The sequence below is a fragment of the Acanthaster planci genome, linkage group LG02 (assembly GCF_054643075.1).
Source record: "Acanthaster planci isolate LZ-2023a linkage group LG02, COTS_SCS, whole genome shotgun sequence".
NCBI lineage: Eukaryota > Metazoa > Echinodermata > Asteroidea > Valvatida > Acanthasteridae > Acanthaster > Acanthaster planci.
The window spans coordinates 27,904,485-27,931,816 of NC_141778.1; the positions used below are offsets into that span (position 1 = coordinate 27,904,485).

Genomic DNA, 27,332 nt, shown 5'->3' on the forward strand with positions numbered 1-27,332 from the left:
GTCACTGCTTTTAAGTTTCTTGCACTGTCCAATCTGACAACACGTTACAGGGCGGCATCCCAGGCAAAGTTCACCTTGTATGTCTAACCCTAAAAAGACTGAGAATGGTCCATGTCTGTCAATCGCGGTGTTATCTGAAAGCTTACATAGCCCTGTCTTTACTGGTGTGAGTTTAACTTCCATATTTGCAGTTGTTTTTGAGACTGCTTCTTCGTTTTTTTTTTGCAATTCTAAATGTGACAACACGCTAAAGAGCAAAGTTGACTTGGCAGATGTGTGACCCTAAAAATACTGAGAATGGTCCAACTCTGTCGGTCACGGTGGCATCTGAACGCTCACATGGTTCTTTCTTTATTGATGTGAGTTTAAATTCCATATTTGCCCTACTTACGGATTGTCCGAAGAAGGTGAGGGTTCTTGTCAAACTGCTTCTTAGTTTTTTGAATTTTAAATCCAACGATCCCATTACAGAGCGGTATCCCGTGCAAAGTTGACTTCGCATGTCCAATCCTAAAATAATCCAAATCTGAAAATCCCGCTGGCATCTGAAAGCTAACGTGCTTTGCTCTCTATTGGTGTGAGTTTGAAATCCATATTTGCCTTACTTTTTGAAATATCAGGGAAAGAATGCAATGTGTTCGTGTGTCAACAGGTTACAGGGCGTCATCTTACACAAAGTTGATTTCATATTGTCTGACCCTAAAAAGACTGAGAATGGTCTGTCGGTCGCGATGGCATCTGAATGCTCACATGGTTTCCTCTCTACTGATTTGAGTTTAACTTTCAAATTTTGCTGTACTTATGGAAATGTTCAAAGAAAGCGATGGTTCTTGTCAAAGTGCTTCGAAGTTTCTTTAGAATTTGAAATGTGATAACACGTTATAATCCCATCCAAAGTTGACTTTGCGTGTCCGACTCCAAAAAGACTGAGAATAATCCAAATCTGAAAATCCCGCTGGCATCTGAAAGCTAAAATGGTATTCTCTCCTTTTTGTTTGAGTTTAAATTCCATATTTGTGCTGTACTTATGGAAATAACCCAAGAAGGTGACGGTTATTTTCAAGCTATTTCTTAGTTTCCTTGCAATTTGAAATGTGACAACACGTTACAGGGCGGCATCCCACGCAAAGTTGACTTCGTATGTCTGACCCTAAAAAGACTGAGAATAATCCAAATCTGAAAATCCCGCTGGCATCTGAAAGCTAACATGGCATTCTCTCTACTGATGTGAGTTTCAATTCCATATTTGCAGTTGTTTTTGAAATATCTGTGAAAAGAAGGCAATGTGTTCATGTGTCACTGTTTTTATTTTCTTGCAGTTTCCAATCAGACAACACGTTACTGGGCGGCATCTTACACAAAGTTGACTTCTTATGTCTGACCGTAAAAATACTGAGAATGGTCCAACTCTGTCGGTCACGATGGCATCTGAACGCTCTCATAGTTCTTTCTTTATTGATGTGAGTTCATATTCCATATTTGCTGTACTTATGGAAATATCCGAAGAAGGTGGTGGTTTTTGTCAAACTGCTTCGCATCTTCTTTACAATTTGAAATGTGATAACACGTTAGGTAACGTAATTATTGGAATATACGGAACACAAGACAATGGTTCTTGTGTCACCGCTTTTATTTTCTTGCAGTTTTGCTGAGTCTAGATCATCAACAAACTGGACCGCATCAATGGGTGGGGGGGGGCTTAGGCCTAACGGGGACCGTAGCTTTCTGTCACACTACAGCAGTGACTCATCACCTTTTGTCTAACGACTAGCATATAAACCTTAAAAAAAATCTTGAAAACATATAAACCTTGCCATATGATGTCCACTTCATTGCATCTGATGAAGTAGTTGTAGATACGACAGCTTATGCAGAGTTTTACTTTAATAATAGTTAGTCATTAAAGTGCTCCTTATTCTTTATATCACCCCAACTTCCATCAGTGATCTGTCCATTTGTGGGAGGTACGCACGCGACATTGTGTCGGCCAAGTACATTTCTGGGCCAGGTTTGTACCTGATTTCGACATCATACTGGTTCAAGCGAATGAATAGGCGTTGAACCTTTTTGGTGCTGCGTTGAGTGTTTTCAGTCTGATAGCAACCAGTGGTTTGTATTCTGTTCAGAGTACAGTTTTGCGACCGTAGACATAGTGGTGGTTGCGTTCCATCCCGAACACGAGAGCCAGCAGCTCCTTCTCAATTTCTGAGTAGCGTGTCTCAGCTGCTGTAAGTGCGCGGCTCGCGTACGTAATTGGCTGTCCATCCTGCATCAGGAGCACTGGCGATTCGGTTACACATTATTTAATGGTTGTGAATGCATTGTCATGTTCGCCAGTCCAGTTCCACGCTGTGTCTTTGTGGGTAAGCTTTCGCAGAGGCTCACTCGTGTCTGATAGGTGGGGGCAGGAATCTCGGATGTAAATCAGGATGTCATCTGCTATTTCGTAGACGCCAACCATACCCTTTAGGTTGTGGTCCAGTGTTTGCGGGAAGATTTCAGGGGCTGGATTGATGCCAAAAGGCATTCGTTGATAGCGACATCGCCCCCATGGTGTCTGGAAGGTGGTAAGGTAGGAGGATTCTGTATCAAGTTCACACTGTAGGAAACCCTCCTTACAGTCGGCCTTGGAAAAGACATTCACACCTGACATCTGTGGCAAGATGTCGTCAATAATTGGCAGTGGGTAGTGCCCTTGTTTAAGAGCACTGTTGAGCGGCTTGGGTTCGATGCAGACTCATATCTTCCCATTTGGTTTGTGACCAAACTTGAGACCCAGTCCGTGGGTTCAACGACCTTGGTGATAATTTGTCGCTCCTCCAAGCGATCGAGTTCTGTTTTTAGTTTGTCTTTTAGTGCGACTGGTACTCGCCTCGGTGGCATTACAGTAGGCGTTGCCGTTTTGTCAAGTTCAAGATGCACAATTCCTGGCATGTATCCAAGTCCTTGGAAGACATCTGGATAGGCGCCCTTGCCGTCATGTTTTGAGTTCATTGGTACACTGATTCGCAATTGAAGTATGGGGCTTGCACGGCTCGTTAATCACTGCGATATTGTGACGCTGTATTAGAATCAAGTTCAATTGCTGTGCCGTGCACGATCCAATCAGCGGTGTGCTTTGTCCCTCAATTACTACGAAAACCACATTGCATTTCTTCATGTTTTTAGGGTTCACTCATGGTTATCCGATAATAACAGGATCTTCTTTGACGTAGCTATTTTAGTGCCTACGGGTAAGTACTTCTGAGGTAACACATTACATGTTGCATCACTATCAATTTGCATTCTGATTCTTTGATCATTAATTAAGAATGTGGCCATGATCTTATCTGCGTACTTGTTTTCATTGTCTTGGTTTTTTTTTATACTACCTATCACATTTACAGTCATGAATCACACTCTTCTGAGTCTTCGTCAAGCGCGTGGACTTTTGTCCTTCTTTTTTGTTGGATTTTGGTTCTTTGTGTTTTTTTATTGGCTTGTACCCTGTTTGCACTTTTGCGAGAAGTGGTTAGGTTTACCACAAGTTGAACGTGTCTTACCAAAGGCAGGGCATTGAGTTTTCACTAACTCATGTTTTCGACCATAGTATCTACAATTGTATGTGAACTCTTTCTTCATTTTTTTTTTTTTTTTTTTGCTTTTGATGAACCGCTTTTATTTCTACGGAATCATCACGGAATCATCTACGGAATCATGGCTTGCATATGTAATACAGTTGCCTCTGCTGCTTTACACAACATGACACATTTATCTAGGTTAAGACTTGCTTCTTGCAGCAGACGTTTACGCACGGTATTCCGCACACGATTCTATCTCTACGGAAATCTTCTGCAAGGCTTCCAAAATCACATGTGGATGCCAACTCCTTCAGTCGAACCAAATTATGATCAAAACTTCTTGTACACAGTTGTTGAACTTGTATCTCTCACAGATTATGTTTGTCTTGCCTTTACATTGCTCTTCCCAGAGCTTCAAAATCGTATCAAGTTTTTGTTTGTCCTCCTCCGATTTGTACGTGAGGTTGTTGTGAATTTCGAGTTCATCTCTGCCTATTGCAGTAATAAATGCGGCAACTCAAGTTTTGATGTAGTCAGGTTTTTCGGCAATGTTAGTTATAATTTCAAAGCTGTCCCACAGCTGCCTGAACTTTTTCCAGTTGGCTTTCAGATCACCATTCACCTGCAATGGAGGTGGAAGTGGTATGTGTGTGGGAGTTACACCGCAGTAGTCATGATAGCAACCACAGTTATGCTACGAAGACAATAATACACTCAATGGAGGAGTAGGAGCCAGTCTAACAATCACATGTCACAACGATCTTTCAAGTTCAGTAACGATGTATGGTGTACTATTTACGACAAACAGTGGGCTAACCAATTACATTTTTAATTATTCCCACAAAACAAAATCACTCCCCAAAAAGTGACTTTTCCAAAGTCTGATTGCAGCCATTTTTCAAGTGGCAACCCTCAACCTTCTTGGGCACTTAGGATCATTTTTCAGTTGTAGTTTTTAGCCATTCTGCTCTCATAGGATAGCTCAAAGACCCACGCAGGTGATCCTGGCAACGAGCTACACAATCTCACCATTTCGGGGGCCAAACAATCTCCCCTTTTTCAGAAAAATGCTGGGCTGCTACTTTTAATGCTAATGAGCTGAGCAGAAATTCTTACTTGAATAGTGGACTGCATGCACCCAGGACATGGTATTTGCTCTTTGTACGCTGCTGCCATGGGCATACAGAGCCTTGAACTTTCTAACTTTGTGTTTTCACTAAGAGTGAGTTGTTGAAGAAAAGGTTTGTTTGTTTTTAATCAAATGTAATTAGAAAGAGCGTCAAGACCAACTACCAGCCTTGTCTCCAGGAAATAAATAACGTACATGAGCCACAACGTTGTTTTAACTTTTCCTGCTCTAATTTTGATCTTCCTTATAATTATGTAAAAGAATTGATTTTGTGCCCCTACTTTTTGAAATTTTAACTCCCCCAGAACTAGTTCACACAATTTGTGTGGGTTGCTTGACAGTGCATGTGGGCAGTTGGTAGCAGAACTTGCAACCAGCCACAAGAGTCCTTGAGAAGGAGCTGATAATTTCCCCAGCCAGTGAACTTCCACTTCAATTGGCTACTGGACTGAACAGAGACTGTTCTGTTGTCTCTCTGTGATTTCTCCTTCCATCGAACCTGCCATACTCGCAAATTCGTCCCTGTCCTGCTCTAGGCAGAAACATTACCAGTGTAAGCCTATTGAACCACACTGACACACGCATACGTTGCTTGACAGTGGGTGGCCTGGACCAGAGCCACATGAATTCCGTTCCGAAACCTGATTTAGTCGAGGGGAAGGAAAGACTGTGCACTTGAACCCTAAACATGGTATAGCCCAACACATCTTTGACATCCATTCAAGCTCTTTTTACTGCAAGCCTTTCTACTGCAAACTTCACAGCTACTTGCCAAGTCAAGACAAGCCAAGTCGCCCCCCAACTTCAGCAATAGATCGTCTTAAAGCTAGGCCCTTTATTTATTTTAATAGCTAATTCATAATGTTTTTGTTAAATAGAATCCCTGTTTTTTCTCATTATTAAAAAGATGCTTTCTCTAACGTGAGGGTATTTGTATTTTCGTAAACCGTGCGAAAACTGTTCACTATAATAGCCGGAAATGAATTAATTCTCACTGGTTAGCTGATAATAAAAGGCGTAAAATAGTAAACAAATAAATAATGTAAGCAGGTGTCATGATTCTCATATTATGTCCGCTACAATATTTCTAAATCTATTCTAAGATACAACACATCAATCATTATAACGTGCTTCCTAGTGTAAGATGCGGATCAGAGAAATTATACATGTGTGTGGCCAAACAGAGTAAAAAAAAGACATGGCCACAATGATAATAGCGTCGGTATAATGTTTTATTCAGAAACACGGACTAATATCACTGAAAGTGTGGTGCTGATGAAGGTAACGAGGGAGACTGGCCTGAAGGAAGACTACGACGGAATATTCTGATGGTATTACAGAACAGGCTCGGTGGTAACTTCCTAAACCCGTGGTCAAACTTGCAGTCATACAAACTTGCGGTAGACAAATTGTCTGGGGAATTGGGAGTACTACTTAGAAATTATCGGGATGGACCACGGAGAAATACCAGTATTAAAAAGAAATCATTGGCTGGGTATAAAGAGTGACGAATTCTGGGCTTCCACATATTATGAGAAAGCAGTTCCTACATATGCCGATTGTCTTCTTGCTCTTTTTTCTTAATAAAACATGACAGAAATTAATCTTAATCGAGGAATGGATGAGATAAAAACAAGAACAAATCAACACCAAAGAGTAAATAGCATGTACTTTGCAAGCACGGGGGACAGAAATGAAAGAAAATAATAAAAGCGCCCTCTATAAACACCATGAAGCAAAGGGCGACAGCACACGACGCGTCGCGTCGTGTGTGTACAAACGAAATGGCAAGAAGGCGACGGTGCGACCCGACGGCACGACGCAAGGGAGCCGTCGTGCCGTTGCGTCGTGTAGTTGCGTCGCTTGGAGGGAGGCTAAAGAGAGAGAGAAATGTTGCACCATAACGATGTGATCAAGGCCGTTATATTTAAGCAGAAATATATCGCAAATAAATCGTGTACAGAGTCAACCTGAGATTTAAGTTAAGATAACGGTAGGCTTACCACCCTTAAATTTACGAACTACCGCGTATTATGTAACCATTCCGTTGCACATTGTTCAGTGTTTCGACACAGTTCACACACGTGATGTGAGGCGCGTGGCATAGCGTGCTGCGATGTGCAGGAGAAGTCGCCGTAGTTTTGGGCTGATCCAGAGTCCAAATCGCGAATTTCACACGTGAAGTGGGAAGAAGGACGTTACCGTTCTGACACCATGTAATAGTTCGTAGGTCCTCACAAGATGACACTTGATTCAGGCGATTTAGTTACATGTAGATCTGGGTTATGCTTTATTCAGTGGCCATTAACTTACAAATTTTCTTCTGAACTCATCGATAAAGGGCGCTAGACAAGCTATCGTTAGAGTGTTTTTTTTTTAGTTTTGTGAGTCAGGCGGCGACCGGCGTTCTTTAATATCGCGTAAGCCCCAAATGCTGCGATAGCGAGGCCTTCCATCACAAGCCCGACAAGCCAATAAGGGCTGGAATGCCTATGGCGGCTTATTGCTTCCATGGCGCTTTTTGCTTCTACTCCGTATTCCACGTGATTGAGCGCGGTTGGTAGCTGTTTAATCCTTTTATAAGAAGTTTTTCTGGCATCGCGTCCTCGTAAGATTTGGCCGCGGATGTCTTCGATTTTTTGAAGGCGGTAAATTTTAGTCGCGTTTGTTTCGGCTTCATATCCAGTCAAGTCTGGATACATACTTTTTTCATCATTTTTGCCACCTTTTTAACATAAAAGTTTTATAATTGTGCGGTTAAAATGTTTAGTTTGATAAAATATTGAGTTCGATAATTAGTCCGTCGTTTTCATTCTGCAAAAGTCTTCCAGTCTCGCTCCTGACATAAAAGGTTAATTCGTCGATATTTTTGCGTTTTCGTTTTCTAGGAGTTTCAAAATCACTGCGGAAATATCTATTTGTCGAAATCACGGGTAATGAATCAAACGAATGCCCATTGTAAAAGTTGACGTTGGTAACCCAACTGTGGGCAATAGATGTAAGCAAGTTGATCTGATTCCAACGTGTAACCTTTTCAAACAAAATGTTTTGACTGGAATGACCTTGTCGCCTTTTGAGTTTTCAATTATGTTTTTCAATTTAAACACTGGGGATTTTTGAACAAATAAAAAGTGTTCGTTTCGATCTGTCCATTTCCTACTACTTCTCCAAACGTAAGTTTTAAAAGTCTTACATGCCGTCTGCTTTTTTCCTCTTGATTTGCAAGCAGGGGATACCGGCAACCCTAATTTAACGGTGTAAATTTTGTAAGAGTGCCGTCTCTAAAGACTTTCTCTCGTTGTTGATTTTGGAATTTCTGCCGTTGTCAAGATCTTCTTCAGATAAACCTCGGATGTGACTCCACAGTTCATCGTCGCTTATTTCAGTAAAAAGGAGGTTCATGGTTTTAAAATTGAGAAGAGGGCGATTTTCATGGCATTACATTTTTATTTCAATTCAAACCAGGCGCGCCGACGTACAGAAATCAGCTTTTTCTTATAATTATGTTTACTACAATTTTACCCACTGTCCTTTGCGTGCGCATGCGTGGTATAAAAAACGGCTCTCTGCGATAGGTCAATGGTTTCTGGGTACGTTGGCAAGGACTCCGTTGACGTACGTGCAAGCGCTTATTATATGTTTGGCGTTCATTCATTACGTGCGGGCCGTCAAAAGCGCATGTTCTGTACAGTACATACTGTGTATCATGCGAGTGCGCGGCATGTGTGGGATCATGGTGGGGTGGGATGAACTAGGCCGACTCCATGTCATAATGTCGTAGTATATCGTGGTAGAGAGAGCAAAGGAGAGCGATTAGGCCTTCGCAGTGTAGATTCGGAAAACTAGTTTTCTTGCTGCCGACAATACACTTGCGTGAGGTACCGGGTGTTTACGCAATATTAATACTACAGGCCCAGGCGTAGGCCTAACTATCAGACTGTGGTGAGTATGATAATTTGCAATGGTAATGTTGTAGCTAGTGCTACGAGGAGGAAAGTCTTAAGCTTAGGCCTCAAGTTAATGATAACCTACATGTTGCTCCAGGGCCAGGCCTACGACTAACGTCCAGGTTCTGAGAGGGGAAAAGTATTACATCCTGACTCCAGTTTTCTCATCATATATTATCTCAATTAAAATCAGCCATTACAGAAATTCTGGAAAGACACAAATTCTGGACTGAGAAACATTTACCGATGTTGTTGGGAAATACTTACAAAATGTTCTTCTCTTCCCATAGACTCTGTGCACAACTGCTGAAGTGAAGGCAGGATGCAACATTTTTTTCCTCAGAGAGCTCTGTATGGAAAGAGTTCCATTTACAGACAGTGCTCATTAAAATTCTATTAAATTTTGAATAACGGATTGGTTTTCAAGGGGTGACATTTATATTGCTGGGCTAGAGTGAAAGGGGTCCGTAACTTCGAGAAAAAGAAAGGGCCTCTCCTGCTTGTATACCCCTAGTCTTGGACTTGGTCAAAACGTTGTGTTAATGTGAGAGGGCGCTCACAAGATGAATAGCTGGAACACACGAACCATAACTAGCCACACCGGCAACTACATGTACGTCTTTGGAAGTTGGTCAAATCTCCCCCTGAAATTGGGGGAAACTCACTGCACATGTGTTAACTTCTTTGTCCATGCCTTGAAACCCTGCATGGCAGATAAAAGATTAATACACTCAAAGCAATTATCAAAAATACCTCCCCCGCCCCCAAAAAATTTCAATATTTTCAAATTAGGAGACTAAGCCCTACCGTAGTTTAAAGCAACACACCTTCATGAAAGTTAAGTGCCTTATAGTCAATGCTACAATAAGTCTTATCGCAAATGCTGCATGGGTGATTTAGCACAATGGTTGAAAGGCATCGTGGGAAGGAAAAAGGGGCAATGTTTGCTCCTTTTGCCTCACCACAATGCCTTTCTACCATTGTGCAAAATCACCCATGCAGTATTTGCGATAAGGCTTATAGTAACAAATCTCTTTGTTTTGTATCTTATATGAAAAACAAGATATTCAAAAGTCTACCTTCAATGCTTTCACTAGGCGAATACATTCGTGCAGAATACAGGGCCATGCAGCTGAGAATCAGTGATCATGCATGTTCAGTGATCTTGAAATGTTCACCGTTTTGCTAGTTGCCCCAAAAATCCATCCCAAAAATGCTGGTTGTAGAAGTGAATGATTCATTTCACGCCTGATGAGGATGTTATTTATACTCCACAAGCTACAATTTCAGGAAACAAAGCCATTGCTCATGGACATGGGTCGCTGTAAACCCCAAGTGTCTTCAGCAAACCATGTGTGCAGTACATACATGTGTAGTCTCTGTGTCACGGCTGGACCTACGTAAACCAACAGTCATGTTACATGTAGGTGAGAACTGTAGTTGGTTCCCAGACGTTAGAAAATAGTTTGGAATACAACCAGACTACACTGATTTTTAGGCACTTTCCGTGTGAAATAAACAGACATTGTTTCTCCCGTTCTGTACATTAATGTGCAAGAGTTGACAATATGAACAACCCGTAAATCATATACTGTATGTTTGTACGTTGGACTGTGTGATCAGAAAGTAAACACCTGGAGTGGATCACGGAAGAGGCACTTTTGGGGCACTTGGCCCACAATCTAGACAGTCATATTCTGAAAGTTCTGGAACTGGACTCTGCCTGACATCATGAACCATAATGGTATATGATTTGTTAATTGTACAATACATGTATGTATAGGTAAATGTACACTCATGTACAAACAGGAGTCAGGGGAATTGACAGATCATGCATGATGCATTTTACTGTTGTAATAAATTTTTGCATCCAAATTTGCTATTTTGGTGATTTTGGGAGCTGCTTTTGTACTCGAAAACCATTAATCCCAGCATGGTTGTCTGCCAACGGTGCTACTGCACTGGAATATCCATTGCAGCACCCATTGTGTCGTAAACTGCACAGGAAGTTTCACCGCCATCTTGGAATAGGCCTGCTCATTAGCTGTTGTGTGGTTTGGGAAACCCTTTCGGTTTGATTTGCTGTGATGTTTAATCCAAGTTTTTTATCTTCTTATCAATCTGTAAGTCTATTCCATTTTATAATTTTTAGGTGTCCACCGTGATGGAACCAGTTTCTTGAGGGGCATGATGTTTGTTTGCCTGATTGGTATGCTTGGATTATCATGATTGTTCAAGATTTTTCTTGTCACGCTGCATACCAGTGAGTTTTAGCTGTTTCGAAATTCTTGCTGATATCTGTGAGTATAGGGATCTTCAACAAAGCTCAGATCCATGGCATTGTAGTGAGGGTAGCAGTCCTTTGGAGTATTCGATGGAAACATATGAGAGACAAATACTGCTATAATGTGTGATGCATGTGAACAGTGGATTCACACAGCGTACACAAGTGTCTCGGAGTCTGTTCATTGGCTTCTTCAGACCTTGGAGGATATAATTGGGGCTCGCAAAATTTTTAAAAATGTAATTGCCCTTCGGGCAGGGGAGTCTAAAATCTTGTTGCCCAAATTTCATTTTCAGTTGCTCGAGAAGGAAGTTTTATCCACACGTGGTCTCCAAGCTTTCAGTAATTACAATCATTTTCCTAGTTGCTGATCGCTTGAAATATATAGGCCTACCCACCTTTTTGCTATTGCTCTGCCGCATACATGCCAAGATGACTTTTTGTTTTGAAAGGTAAAATGAAAGTCTTGCAGTACAAATTTTACTCCCAGAAAATTTCAAGAAAAGGAATTCTGGCTAAATTTCCAATTCGCGTACCAGCGTTTGTTGACGGTTTGTAAAAAATCACGGGAGCACAAAAAATCAACATCGGAATAAATTACAGGCCGGTAGATCACTCACTTCGCAAGATTCAACAAATGATTTTCCTAGTTTCAGATCGCATATGCAAGTACATATGTACGATCGTCATGGACTTAACTACACGTGCGTAAAAGATTGGTGCGTGACATAATGGGCTCGTCAACTTTGCGGCGTGGGGGGATTTGTGGTCGACGGCTTGCTGAGCAGCAAAGTCAAGTCAAAATTTATGCATGCTATCCTTGTTGATGCACTTAAATTCTAATATATAAACTAATTCCCTTTAAAATAAGACATGCTTTACTAGAAAATATGCTTGTTACAATGGTTTTGGCAGAGAAATAGGCTTACACTTGACTATTTTTTATGTGTAAAGAAATTTTTGAAGCAATCCAGAAGTGGCTAAACCGATCCAGAACTTGTTCAGGAAAAGTGTCGTCGTCACCTTTGTCGATCTTGTAAGAAAATTTAAAGCTCAAAGTTTGAAAATATACATGTACAAGGTAGACCTCTGACCCCATTTTATTTGAGTTTGATAGTAATTGAGCTGTAATATGACTGAATATAGTTTTACTGATCCAGAACAAGGAAAACGGCTCAATACAGGTTAGGACTTTGATCTTTTTTTGCCGTCTTTTTTGCGATCTTTTTTCGGTGCATGGTGCTGAAATATTTAATACACTGGGCAAAAAAATGTGTTGCTTATTGATCAACTGTCAAACTATGAAAGGAAATTTGCTGATCTACAAGTCCTTATAAAGGTGTATCAACCAGATATACATATACATATATATCAACCTAGTTTAACCCAAATTCTGTCATGTCTGTCTTTTGTTTAGCTCTCCGCATGAATGCATCTTAGTATTTAGTATTTATTGAATGTTGATATGTGTATATAAGGTTGGATGGAAATGGGCGTGGGTGAGATTTGCTACATGTACATGTTGAGGTAGAAGGAACATGGTGTTTTGAGTTCATGCTGACGTAGCCATTTTGGTTAGCTTGTGCCATCCCTTGGCTATCAGCACAGATGGTTTCGGCTCTGTGAAGTCTTCGGCATGGCTCGGACAAGCATGGGTCAGCGTGACAACAGCAGTCATCTGGTCATAAGTTACACTTTGTGATTTCGTTATATTGAATTGCTTGGTTCAAATTATGTGCAACTTTATTAATTGTTGCCAATAGAAAATTATGATTTTGGAAACTGTATCTTTTTTCTGGTTTGGAGTAGTTTGGTTATTTTCCATTATAGATGGCCTTTATATGTTGATGTATATGGTCTGTGAAGCACTGATGTCCTTGGGACCTTGCTTGTGAGGCCTGAGAGTAGTTCCGCTCCACATTCCGAGTGTAGCTTTTTCCACAACCCTGCAGTCCTTCCTGGAGCCTGATGGTTCTCTGCAGTGTCGTCCTGTCCAGCGGCCATGTTTGCTCCTCTGACTTGGACGGCTAGTGTAAAATAAGAAATCAGCCGCAACTGTGACAAAGCAACTTTATCTCCCTTAAACCCTTCAGTTATTATTGTATAAGGTTTCAAATAATTTTGATGATTTCACTGAGTTGGTGATTTCCATGGAAAATGTGTAGTATTCGATTCTTGATATCTGTGTATTCATTTGCATTGTCGCACGTCTTTGGATGTGTCGTTTATTGATTGATTTGAATTGAGAGTATTCTACTTTCATGCCACTTTGGCTTTTGTGCTGTCACATACGACTGGATTGAGTATAGAGAAGGCTAATTGATATAATGCTGAATTAGAGGACTGACCCGTTGATTAGAATTTTAGACCAATTTTTAGGAAAATTTAAACATTCTGCTGACAACTGTATATGATGTGAATTAATGGATTTGAATTACTGATATTGATTAAATTTAGCATCTTCCATTGATTGGGCTTCAACAGTATAAAATAGAAACTCGTCAGTTTTAACTTTCCGGAATTGTTATTAGTAAGAAGTGATTCACTAATTTTTAAATAGGAGGTCAGGTACCGTGCATTGAGCTATTTGAGAGGTATTTTAGGTGACTCGAAATATTCTAAGAATAGATTTCCCTGCAGTTCTAAATAGTGTATAGTTACTTTGAATAAATTAGGTTCATATTTTGTACATATCTCAAATCGGTGTGTTGCCGTGTTGTTTTTGCAGAAGTCCAGGAAAACTGGTGTACAAACACCTTCAAGTAACCACCATCAAGATGGCTACTGAATATGGCTTCAAGCAATGTGTCAAAGAGCTGACTCGGTCACAGGGAGACGTAGCATCCTTGATCTAATTATTGTGAGTATCCAGGGTGTAATTAAGAACACTAAGATTGTGGAAGGAATATCTGACCATAACATGGTTCTGTTTGACATTGATGTACATGTACACGTAGCTCCAAAGATAAGGAAATAAATCAAAAGGAAAGTTTATATGATACTCAAAGCAAACACACGAGGGATAGTAAACGGCATAAATACCTGTCAGCCAATCTACAAAGCATCAACACAAGGAAAAATCACCAGATTTCGAATGGAAGCTCATTCAACAGGTACATGAACATGTATTGCCTTTTCATTTGGAAAAACATTTACCCCACAAGTTCACATCAAGTAGATGTGAGAGTGATTATAAACAGAGACTGAAGAGAGCCAAACTTTTATCATTTTCTGTCAATTTTGTGCTCTTTTTTTCCATGGCTTATATTTATTTCATAGGTGCTTTAAAATACATCAGTTGAAAAATATACTGAATTCTCCTTGTTGATGGAAGTTTTGAAATGAAGTCCTCTGGTACAAACACTTTGACGTAAAACTTTAAATGAAGTCAACTCCATTTGATTTACACTGGTAGCCCACCAAATGTCCCCCAAATGTACACAGTATCCCTGATTATCCCCTAATAATCTTATAAATGTGAAGGTGCTAATTTGTTTTTTACATGATCAAAGTCATTCATGTCGAAAAAGTTTTGAAGAATGGTATCCGCAGTTGCATTTTGGTCCATTTTTGAAGAACATGCCATAAGCATTTCAGTCAATAAAACCTGAGTTACGAATGCATTAGTTGGGAAACTATTGTTCAGTTTTCCCACAAAATGGCTAAACTCGTACATAATTGAATAGACTGTGTATGGTACTCCACTGATACAAGTACATTTACATGTACATAGCCTTGGTGTTTGCGATTTAAATTACGTGATCAGTTTCGTGCATGGCCATAGTTCAAAAATACCCAAGACTCCCCCTCTTCCCAGAATAGGACTGACTTGGGTATGATTATTCATTATCAGCCCAGCAAGCACCCTGTCAAATGCACCATTTGCTTAAATGTTTATGAGTCTCTCCGTGAAGTTTGGCAAAAAGTGTGACGGGTGAAAATTTTAAAAATTTTGAACTGCTTTTAAAACAGAAATTTTTAATAAACAATCTACCATAGTTTATTTTGAAATACCACACAATTCTCTGGATCAATCATATCCCTCTGTTGTCTGTTGTCACTGCAAAACTGGAAGCATGTCTCGATATTCGACACTGGATGATAGAAAATAAGCTTAAACTCAATGATTTGAAAAGTGAATTTCTTGTATTTTAATGTCCACATCAGAAACATTATTCTCTAAATGATGTCCGTGTTGAGATTGGTAACATCAATATCCATCCTAGTGAATTTGCCCGCAACCTTGGGATTGTATTCGATTGTAATTTAACTTTTCATAGGCACATATTTTACAAGTGGTCTCCACAGGTTTTTTCTATAAATTTGCGAAAGATCGCTGCCAGCTAGATTGTTAACAGGAACAAAGAAGAGGGCATTTCCGTAATTATGTCAATCAAATGGTCAAAATCTAAAAATTGTTCAAATGCCTTGAGTTTCATGTCATATTGAAGGTAAAAGCATGTAGCTTCTTGAAATAATATGACTTTTTCTCTAACATTCATGTTTTTTCATATGTAAGGTTGTAATGACATAAGTGTTAAATGCAAACTTCTTGTGCAAAAAATCTGAATTTTCTATTTTCCCTGTAACACTGACATTTAATATGATGTCATTTTAATACCCACTGCATATGCATAAAAATCCAGTATGGATAATGTTTCTGAAATGTATGTTTTTCATTAGGGAAATGATTTACGTAAGGCATCTTCTTAAATGCACATCCGCAACAGAAAACATATACTTTTTTAGTTTACAAAAAAAACAAAACATTTTACAATTATACTTAACTCATATCTTCTGTTTACTCTATGTGGGAGCTATAAACATCAATAAATAGACATTTCATATCACACACTTTTTGAGATACACTGTTGCGGATGTACTCCTGAATGTACAGTAATGATTAAATTGAAGTACTCCTCGCACTCGTACTCGCTCGAAGTTTCCGCTAAACCCTCGTATCTCCTCGTAAAATTTGCTGCCGGTAACGAGCGCTTGCGGGTACCTGCGAGCATTTACGAGCGCTCACGAGCGCACACGGGCGCTATCGAGTGCAATAAACAGCGAGTGCATACGAGGGGTCACTCATGCGCAACGCGTGACCTCGGTGGAAAGCCCGGTCTGCCGGCCCGGTTGCGAATCGGTTCCCCCACACTGGCGTCGTTGCGCATACAAGTCCAGTACATTGTGTTTCGGGACACCGTCCGGTGCGGACGGTAGGCGAACAATGAAGACCTGCTCGTTCTGAGTGTGGTGGAAGTGGAATATAAAATCTCATAACCTCTGTAGGGATATCCTGAAAATCAGACAGGAAACGGTGGTCGTGGAAACAACGTACACGTAATGACATGATTTATATTGATCAATGTCCGATTGCTCGTTTTATGTACAGTTTCACTGTTCCGTAGCTTTTAGCGAGACATAGATCTTGAAATTCTCGTGCTTGAAAACTTTGTGGAATAAAAAATGGTTGAATCACTGGCCCGGTAACTATCTAGGACTAACACATTGGTGTCATGGGCGCCAATTTTTGGCGGAAACGGTGTGTTTTAAATTTATTATCGTCGTTATTGATACTAAATCATAAATGCTGGGATTGTTTTCTCTTTTTTTGAAACGTTTTGGATCTGGGAGTCTTCATAACCGGCTACTGTTCTTTTTTCCCTCTGTTTCTTTGTTTTGTTGACAAGAGCTGTAGAAACATGTTGACCAATAATTTAAAAATGGGTCAAGACACATTTTACTGATTTGTAAATCAGTACGCCTCTGTTTGCCTCAAGTTCTGAATGGGATTGACCAATCAGAGAAACAGTAAATTATTCTATACCTACCTTGGGAACTGCCGTACCTGCAGGTGCATTGTTCTGTCGTCGTCCAGAGAGCAAGTTGCAACACTTAAATGATGTGAATTTATTAGAAATGTGCAGTTTGGTTGTTTGGTTGAGAGTGAAACCCCATTTTCTTTGAGTTCACTTTAATGAAGTGTCTAAAGATGCCTTTAAAAGCGAAGACTTTTCTGTAAATCCACCCTTTCACTGGATAAACAAGACATACATGTACAAGAATTAAATTGTTCTTTCACTGGTCATCCAAAGTTTACGTAACTACATGTACATCAAGAAAACGCTCTCTTCTTCACTTATCAAAAAAGTGACATCTTGTGAAAGGGTGGCGTTGTTATAATCAACACATTTCCTTCACCAAAGGGAAATTATTAGTTGGATACTTTATTGGCCCATTTATTACGGAAAACACAGTGGTCCTTTTTGTGGGGCTTTGAGGAGTCTGTAGAGCGAACACTTTATTGATTTTTTACTTGATTCTGCTGCACATATTTTTCCCCCGAAAAGTAAATAAATAACCGAGACAGACAAATGGGTATTTTAGGTCAATTTTAGGGTTGTTCGTTGCTGATGTATAGGCAAGAATGCCGGAGTTGACCATCTGGAGCCGTTTGAGGGTGCTTATGTGGGCATACAGGTGGGTGTGGACAGACGTGTGTTTACGTGGAAATATGGGTGCAGGCGTTTCTGTTCTGGTGCCCGCGAGGACATGCAGGCAAGTGGGTGAGTGTTTTCATGAAGGCGCAACAACAAAGCCCGAGTCTAATAAATCAAGCTTATGCATGTAGGAGGCTGAGCGGTTTACCGGACAATTTCAAAATATGCTACCCATCCAAGTTTTTATTTTTATATTTGTGTGTGCGATTTCAGAGAGTCTAGCGTTAATAACTATTGTTAATCAAAGACTGGATTCTCTGGTTCTGCCAAACAGCACGAGCATGCATTGCGATAAATGGTAAAAACATCTCCGTGAGAAAATCGATACAGTTTTATTAGTGATTTTATGACTCTTAAAACTCAATTCTAGAGAGACAAACTGATTTTGAATAAAAGGCAGAGGCAAACTCTGAGGGCTGTGATCATCTGTCTTCAAGCAAAAATAATTCCAATATTCATGCGGTAGGAATTTTCCAACGAGGTCCCTCGTAGCTCAGTTAAAAACCTGTATAGTTATTGAGCTCAACGGACTCGGACGTCGGTTCATGTTGTCCGAAAAAAACCATCGCGTGACATAAGTGTATATTTAGCACAAAAAACCAACTGTCAATATACCTTTGCAAACCTGATATAGACTGTTATTCGTTCATGATTATTTTCCATTAATAATATAATTTGCAAGTTATCAACTGCATTTGCCCTGAACATTCATAGAAACTAAAGAAAATCACTTTCATGTAATTTTGAGAGAAAAGATCGTCTCAATAGTCACGCGGCGAACAGTTCGGTTGTTCCTCGAGAAAGTAAGAGAAACGGGCTCTTTCGCAAAGAGGGCTGGATCTGGACTTCTATAGAAACCCCCGCAAGTCTGGAAAACCTCGTACACGACTTTGTACGAGAATGACAATGAGCTCACGTCGCGAGATGTGTTTGGTATATTCAAAAATATATTTGGACTCGACGCCTCAGAGTCCACCATCCGACGCGTACGTCCAAAGCTGGGCTGGGCAGCAAGTGGGCCCACCTACTGCCAATTAATAAGCGCGACCTTGTGCTGGAGCAGAGTCCCTCACTTCTTGAAGCTCCTTGCGCTTTGTCACTTTTAATCTCCGTCTACTTACAAATACCGACCAAGTCCGTGGCAAGAATAATCCCTTTCAGGTCAAAGTCCTTTTGTGTTGTTTAAAGAAGGACGTGGGTGATGGATGTGTACTGTGACTTGTGACATTGACTGCCAGATTGTTTCCTCTCAAGAAAGTTATTGGGACATTTGAAGCATGTTTGAAGCAAGATATGGGACGGAGAGAACCCCCGCCTTTGTGTTGGTCATTGTTTGATCGGAATCTCAGGAATTCTTTACAGACTTCTAGGAGGGATGTGTTAGGTAACAATAGTCTACAGTGTGTATGGGGATTGGACAGGTAAGGGGGGGTACCCCTCTGTCCCATATCTTGCCTGGTATATCTTCGGATGAGATCAACTATAGTGGGGATTGCTGTAGTTACTCTGCAAAGAATACACCGTGTATTACATGTATCTAAATGGAAGTTGCGTGGAATTACCAATACTGTTTTCATTGTTTTCATTGACTGCCATGATTGCACGCGTGAAACGTTTCACTCAGCTCCCCTGCAAACTGTGTGCGACCACAAACCAGTCAACCTGATACCTAGTACCTAAACATGCACGTATGTACATGCACCTAAATGTAAACTCATGCTGTGTGTACAGTCTAGTCGATCGTAAGATACTGCGCTACGTACTCAACTTCGTCTCTGTCTCAGGCTTCGGGTCGTGTTGTGCAGTTACATGATTTTCTATTATTTTCCTATATTTGGATGTGTAAAAATTGATCATTTGGGTTGAAATTTTCAGGATTAACCCAAAATCAGTCTCCAACATCATACGTCAAGTTTGGGGTCAAAAGATTGAACGGTTCAATTTTTAAGGTGAAAAATTTGTATCTAGGGATTCGCCATAGTTCCGAGCAGTTGCATGATTTTCTATTATTTTCCTATATTTGGATGTGTAAAAATTGATCATTTGGGTTGAAATTTTCAGGATTAACCCGAAATCAGTCTCCAACATCATACGTCAAGTTTGGGGTCAAAAGATTGAACGGTTCAATTTTTAAGGTGAAAAATTTGTATCTAGGGATTCGCCATAGTTCCGAGCAGTTACATGATTTTCTATCATTTTCATATATTTGGATGTGTAAAAATGTATCATTTGGGCTGAAATTTTCAGGAATAACCCGAAATCAGTCTCCGACATCATACGTCAAGTTTGGGGTCAAAAGATTGAACGCTTCAATTTTTAGGGTGAAAAATTTGTATTTAGTGATTCGCCATAGCTCCGAGCAGTTACATGATTTTTTATCATTTTCCAGTATTTGGGTTCGTAAAAATTCATCATTTGGGCTAATTTTCAGGAATGACCCGAAATCAGTTTTCAACATCATACGTCAAGTTTGGGGTCAAAAGATTGAACGCTTCAATTTTTAGGGTGAAAAATTTGTATCTAGGGATTCGCCATAGTTCCGAGCAGTTACATGATTTTCTATCATTTTCATATATTTGGATGCGTAAAAATTTATCATTTGGGCTGAAATTTTCAGGAATGACCCGAAATCAGTTTTCAACATCATACGTCAAGTTTGGGGTCAAAAGATTGAACAGTTCAATTTTTAGGGTGAAAAATGTGTATCTAGGGATTCGCCATAGTTCCGAGCAGTTACATGATTTTTTATCATTTTTAAATATTTGGATGTGTAAAAATTGATCGTTTGGGCTGAAATTTCCGGAATAACCCGAAATCAGTCTCCAACATCATACGTCAAGTTTGGGGTCAAAAGATTGAACGGTTCAATTTTTAGGGTGAAAAATGTGTATTTAGGGATTCGCCATAGTGTTGTGCAGTTATATGATTTTCTATCATTTTCATATATTTGGATGTGTAAAAATTGATCATTTAGGTTGAAATTTTCAGGAATAATGTGAAATCAGTCTCCGACATCATACGTCAAGTTTGGGGTCAAAAGATTGAACGGTTTAATTTTTAGGGTGAAAAATGTGTATTTAGGGATTCGCCATAGTTCCGAGCAGTTACATGATTTTTTATCATTTTCCTGTATTTGGGTTTGTAAAAATACATCAATTGTGTTGAAATTTTCAGGAATAACCCGAAATCAGTCTCCAACATCATACGTCAAGTTTGGGGTCAAAAGATTAAATGGTTCTCTCTTTGGGGTGAAAAATGTGTATTTAGGGATTTGCCACAGTGCTGTGCAGTTACATGATTTTCTATCATTTTCATATATTTGGATGTGAAGAAATTGATCATTTGCACCTGAACAAAGAGTGGCGTTGATGACAAAAACGTACAGTGTCTGTCAGTCTTTTCCTTTTTTTAAATTCATACATTTTAGAACTAATAATAATAAATAATAACAATGGGGAAGGAAGTAAATTGCATACATGTATTTTTGCCCCTTGAAAATAAAAAAGATCCAATGATACTACTTTCAAATGGCAAATTTAATTGCCAACAACAAAGCAAAAAGATCTATGTGAGCTTCTCCACAATTGTCCGAGTTGAAGGTACATGTACATGGTATCTCTTGTAGAAACATCCACCCCAGTATCTGTAAAAGAATAATATAAAAGTTAATCACAATCTGAACCAACTAAAATAACGGTACGCAGAGTCATTCACGAAACTTAAAGCCGTGACAATTGTGTGTTAACACGCTAAACTGGAGACCATTGGGTCACGAATTTATTTGCACGAGTACATTTAGGTGAGCAAAGTTCATTCTTAACTAGAAACTCACACGTAATGAAAACCATTCGAATCACATGTGTAAACTCCTTCACGAAAGCACTAAACCCAGTCACTACAATGAACACTGTTTTTTTTTACGAAATTCAAAATGGACGTGAAATGCTGGCGTAAACATTCAATGGACAAGCAAGAGTCGTTCACTGGTCACACACACGGACAAAACCTCACACACAAAAACTCATTACCACGACGGATATTCACCCAACTACTACGATGAATACCACTTACGACATTGTATGATAAAAATGGTTAATTACCTGCGCATTCAAGCTCTATTTTATTTATGGAACATAGAACAAAACATATCGATATTTTATAACGAAAGCTATTCTCTAATACGTCACACTAAAAAAGGAATCCGTTATACCAGGCCCGCTACGAAGTTGCACATGTCGCGTTGACCGTCGTTTTTCCATCTTACCATTCGACCGATCAACAGTCCGTCCACATTAATGGTTCGTAGTTGGGAAGTAGCCGTCGTTTCACGGGTCAATGAACCCTCGCAAACGCTCGTTCGAAGGTTGGTCTATTTACGTGTGCACACGAGGGTTATCGAGCGAGTTCGAGCGAGTTCGAGCGAGTGCGGGGTATTGCGAGACCTCTCGAGCAGTTACGAGACCCTCGAAAGCGCACGTAAACGGCCGTAAATCCCCGTACTCGCTTGCATTTTCATGGGTACTTCAATTTAATCATTAGTGTACATCCGCCACAGACATTTGGGCTGACAAATTGTTAACTGAACTGAGAATTTACAGCAGAGAGCAATATTCCACACATTTAAAGTCTCACTGCACAAGTACATGGCAATTGTAACAAGCACACACCAAAACCCCCTTCTGAAAAAAATGATCAGTTTGCTGTCACTGTCATTTGGTTAAACTTAAGATCATTCCGTTGAAAATGGGAAATTCCTCTTTGAAATGTTTTATCCAATGAAATGGCGTGATAGTGATGGTACACTAGGTCCAAAGAAAGTCAGTGCTGGAAATACAGCGTTTAATGTCTGTGCCCCTCGGCTCTGGAATGATTTGCCCGTGTCATTAAGAAAAAGTACACTTTTCTCTGATTTTAAAGCGAATCTTAAGATAAAGTCAAGAATTTTCTACTTTGCGGAAAATCAGCAAAAATTGCAGATTTCGGGGTAGAAAGCGGAAAACACAATTCTCTGTAAAAAAATAAATAAAGCAATTTTTTTTTACTCCAGGAGACATCAACACTAGGTCTTCCTTTAAAAACATACACAATACTGACACTCATCCCCATTTTACCACATAAAAGTCACTTGATCTCCTTGAGCTGCCAATTTATGTAGTTGTTCCAACTTAATGGAGTGACCCTTATATGGAAATGGCTGCCCCCTCACAAAGGACTGCCAATACGAAGTGCGTGTCCTAATACAGCCTAAAAGTCACTTTTCAAATGCTCAGCCCCACTTTTCCCAGGCGAGATTTCAAGTTATTCGTAACTGTCTAGTTTGCAAGGGAAGTCAAATTTTTTTAACGTTTCCATGCTTTTTGGCATTATCCGTGTATGGAAATTTGGACACAGCGAAAATTAAGCCGGGGTCAATATGAGGTCAAGATGGGTATTTAGAAAAAAATCAATATTCATTACTATGGATATTAAAATCACTATTATTCATTATTACATGTATCAGACGTTCATGTTTAGTGATAGCCGAGAGGTTATTCTAAACAATGGGGGTAGTCATCTCCAATCTTGTAGCTTGTTCAAGTATTTAAAACTTTTTACACTCTGCCATTCCATGGGATCAGATACTCAATTACCCCCACAAATGCTTCTGTATATTTTGTTTTCAGAAGATAATATATATCTGAATGCTCAGAGTCATTAAATGTTTATAAAAAGTTTAAAGATTTGCAATAGCACCATGCAAGGATACATGGTTCTCTTTCTGAGTATGTGTGGTTCTGAAAACAACCAGAGATTGTTTAATGTTTTTGACAGTATGCTTTGCTGATGAAAGACAGAGCATACTGTTGAGCATACAAACTATGTATGTTCACAGTGTACATGAAAAATTACAGCCTAAAGGTCACTTTCCAGACACCCAACCCCACTTTTCCCAAGCTAGACTTCAAGTTACCGTATCTGTCTAATATGCATGGTAAGTCAATTTTTTTAACATTTCCATAGATGCTTTTTGGTATTGTCCGAACAGCTTTTGCCCTCAGGTGAAATACTACCAAAATTTTACACTGACTTAATCTTGGTTTGCCGTAGTGAAGAGACCAATAGGAATTGTGTACATTGGGACTCCTTCATTTTTACCAGTTCAGTCTCCAAAAGAGTGCAACCGAAGGCAACGTTTTCTCTATTATTTTTACCCTTTTATGTGAATTTGAAATTGTCATGATTGTAAACTGACAAAATCTGACTTTTGACCAGTAATCAGCCATGTGAAAAATATTCCTCATGTGTATTAATACTGGCAATTTTTACCCCAGAATTTGCCCTCAAAAATCTAAACTCGGTCCTCTTTCCACAAAATTAACCCTGCATTAGTTCAACATTTGGCGACCATCATCTGCATAGGTGGGTCCCAAAATTAAAATGTAAGTCTCTGTTCTGTTATAGGAATAGGGTCCCCAGATACACAGTCCTAAACCCATTTCACTTTTACACATAAACGTATATTCATCTATCGGATTGGGGTGTAAGGAATTCCTTGAGGATGTCAGGAACTTTGCCATTTACCAACTTGATTCAAGACAAATTGACAAGTTAGACTACCTGACTGGTGGGATAATTTGACTACAATAGTGTCTGTTAAGACAACTCGACTATGCAAGGTGTGCACAAGGAGTGCAAGGATTTAGTGTTTCGGCAAAATTGTACATGCTGTGTTTCATTGTAACTGGACTTACTGGGCTTACATACACATGGACCTTGGGCTGTGCTGAATGTCCGATTATTTGATTGAATATCGAATATTCCAATACGATTTTCTGAATTTGAATATTTGAATGCAAAATTAGTAAAAGGAAGAACTTTTTGTTTTAATGAGAAAAATCTCACAGTGGAGGCTTTTTACAAGCAGATTGAAATGAAAGCAACAGAATAATATGTCCTAAAATTCAAGAAGTAAATTTATTAAACATTTTGAAAGGAATGGAAACTTTCCGTAGGGCAAGAAGTATTGTTCTTCTCTTCAACCTTGCTTAATCATGGCTGAAGATACTCCTAGAAGTGAGAAGCTGCTGTGATTGTAATATACAATTGAGTGCATTATTGCAACTGATTTTGTTAGTGGTTTGCCGGTGCTACCAAAAATCTGAATATTTGATTGAATTGAAGGTCGAATATATGTGAATGGTGAATTATTCAATTTGACTCGGCACTACAGGGACATGATGCAGCATGCACACAGAACTGGTTGGTAATGCATCGGCTGCGCCAACCGAACGAGCATCTTGTGAGGCTCTGACAGCCATGCAGTACATGTATGCACTGTGGTGCAGCGCACAGTTGCCCGGTTGCACCGATGGTTTCTCCGATGAGGCCAAGGTCTGTACTTCTCTCACCCTTGACACCACGATATGCCTGGGGTTTCTCATCAACTAACACAAGTCGGTCCTCAACCCATCACAGAGGCCAACCTACATTGGAGTGGTTCTTAATCTCTGCAAAGGCAGAGTGCATCCTCAACCTGCATCAGTGCACCCTCCAGTTTCTGTCCTCTGAGGATCCTACAGCCTTAGCCTGGCTCCGTCTCCTTGGCTTAATGGCCAGCTTGGTCGACCTCGTTCTCTGGTACTGCGGATGAAACCACTTCAACTGTATCTCCTATCTCAGTCCCATCCCAAGAGCGAACCAATTGCTATCCCGGTCCCTCTTCCATTGGACGTCGGCAATCACCTTCGGTGGTGGACCGTCACTGAGCACCTGTCGGCTGGCATTCATTTCGTCTTTCCAAATCCACATGTGACCATGACGATGGACAAATCGCTATTTTGATGGGGAGCCTGTCTTCCTTTACTCCACGCCTCTGGGGTTTGGGACACTGCCTCTCGAGGCAAACATATCAACGTGTTAGAACTCAAAGTGGTGTTCAATGCTCTCCATCACTTCCTGCAGCACTTAGTAGGTCGTTCCGTCCAAGTCCAGAGCAACACCTTAACGACAACGGCATACATCAATTGTTAGGGTGGCATTCCCCCCCCTCGACTCCTGCACCCTTTCATGGCAGCTCTTCATGTGGACGAGTGATCGGGGGATCAGCCTTCAAGCTGTCCCCATAGTGGGAACCAGCAACCGCATAGCAGACACACTCTCTCAGGGTGCTGTCCAACCGACAGAGTGAACTCTTCATCCGAATGTTGTCGGCCAGATTTTCACAGAGGTAGAGCATCCTCATATCGACCTCTTCGCATCCGCTGACAATGCCCACCTTCTGATATTCTGCTCCAGGTTCCCTCACCCGTGGGCATGGGTGACAGACGCCCTGTACATCGACTGGTTGGGCCTTCTTGCATGCCTTCCCTCCAATCTCTCTCATTCCCAGGGTCCTCTCCAAGATAGAATGGGAGCTATGTTGGATCCTCCTCGTCACCCCGTTCTGGCCTCACTAACTGTGGTTTCCAAGACTGACAAGACTCCTGGCACAATTCCAGTCAGACAGGACATCCTGTGCCAGGCTAAATCAAGGATCCTCCACCTAGTCACTGGAGAGTCTTCACTTGACTTGCTGGACGTTGTCCAACGATCCTTAGGGCATCAGGCCTTTCTTGCAGATGCTGCATCTATGGTTGCCCGGGGTCAACAGCTGTCCACCAGCAAGATTTTCAACAGGAGACTACAGCGTTTTACTGGATGGTACAACGACTAAGATGTTTCTCCAGCTGAAGCTCCTATGAGTTCCATCACAGACTTGTATGTATCTGTTCCACTCTGGCCTCCAGGTTGCTACCATCCCCAACGGCTTGTCGGCCTTGGCGGCCTTGGCGGCCTTGGCGGCTGTCCACTCAGGGTTCAGCGATGGCTTGACTGTCTCCAACAATGCTGCTGTCCATCATCTCCTTTGAGGGATGTTCGTTGAGCGTCCTCACATCAAACGCCTCGTCTTATCCTGGGACCTGGGAAGCGTTCTTTGCATTTTTGCTAGCCCCCTTTGAATCACTAGCTGATGCGTCTGACCTTCATCTCAGCATCAAGTTGGTGGTGTTCCTTCTTGCGGTCGTTACATTGAGATGAGGTAGCGAGCTACATGCCCTGTCAATTGCCGAGTGTCACATCCGCTGGGAGCCGCACAGGGTCCATCTCATCCCAACCGTCGGGTTCCTGACTAAAAACCAGAAGCCTACCTTCCAGCCTCCAGACATAAATGTATTCTTCCCTAATATAACATCACTTTCAGGAGAAGACGCTGACAAGAGATGGTGTCCTGTCTGGGCTCTCAAGTGGTACCTTGCCAGGACCAAGCATCACCGTGAGTCTGATTCCCAGCTTTTCGTCACCATGACAAAACCTTCCCATCCTGCATCAAATGACACCATTGTGCAATGGACGATTTCGGCCATCATCTTCGCTATTAACTGAGACTGGCTGGTACAGCATGATGAGATGACCTGGACTCACGTCAGGGCCCACAATGTTCAGGCCGCCTCTGCATCCTGGTCGTACTTCAGAGGAGTTCCTCTCGCCGAAATCTGCCAGGCGGTTTGTTGAAAATCTCCTTGATGTTCTGCAGAACGAAATAGCCCGTGGCAGAGTGACCCTGTGCTTGGCGGTCTCGTCAGTGTCCAGTGCTGTTCTGGACTGGTTGTTGGATAGTTCGGCTTAGGAATTTCTCATGGTGAGTGCCTGCTGTTGGGACACCAACTTAATGTTTCTTCTCTTTATTACACTCCCATTGCCGACCCACCTCCAGGGTTTGGTACCAATCTGCATTTGTAGGCTGGGCAGGGGTATGTGAATGCAGGAGACTCCTCCCCCACATTAGTGTGGGTCGGGTCTCCTAGTGATACTTACCACTGCCTAGCCACTTCCGCCCACCCTTCCCCACTTTGGTTCCAGTGGCTTTCACTGCTTCAAAAAGAAAGACAAACA

The 27,332-nt window shown here is 40.8% G+C and overlaps 1 protein-coding gene across 6 annotated transcripts in view; it reads left to right on the plus strand.

Annotated features, from left to right (window-relative positions):
• Positions 1 to 1,316: 1,316 nt before the first annotated feature.
• Positions 1,317 to 27,332, plus strand: part of LOC110977157 (uncharacterized) — a 167,315-nt gene continuing 141,299 nt past the window's right edge. For 2 of the 6 annotated variants that reach the window (XR_015424342.1, XM_087133003.1), the window contains exons 1-2: positions 8,309 to 8,631; positions 13,649 to 13,780. The gene's annotated coding sequence lies outside the window, so the exon portion shown is untranslated. Of the gene's footprint in view, positions 1,461 to 8,306; positions 8,632 to 13,648; positions 13,781 to 27,332 lie in introns of those variants that run through there. The other 4 variants (XM_087132999.1, XM_087133005.1, XM_087133004.1 and 1 more) reach the window with 4 other exon arrangements.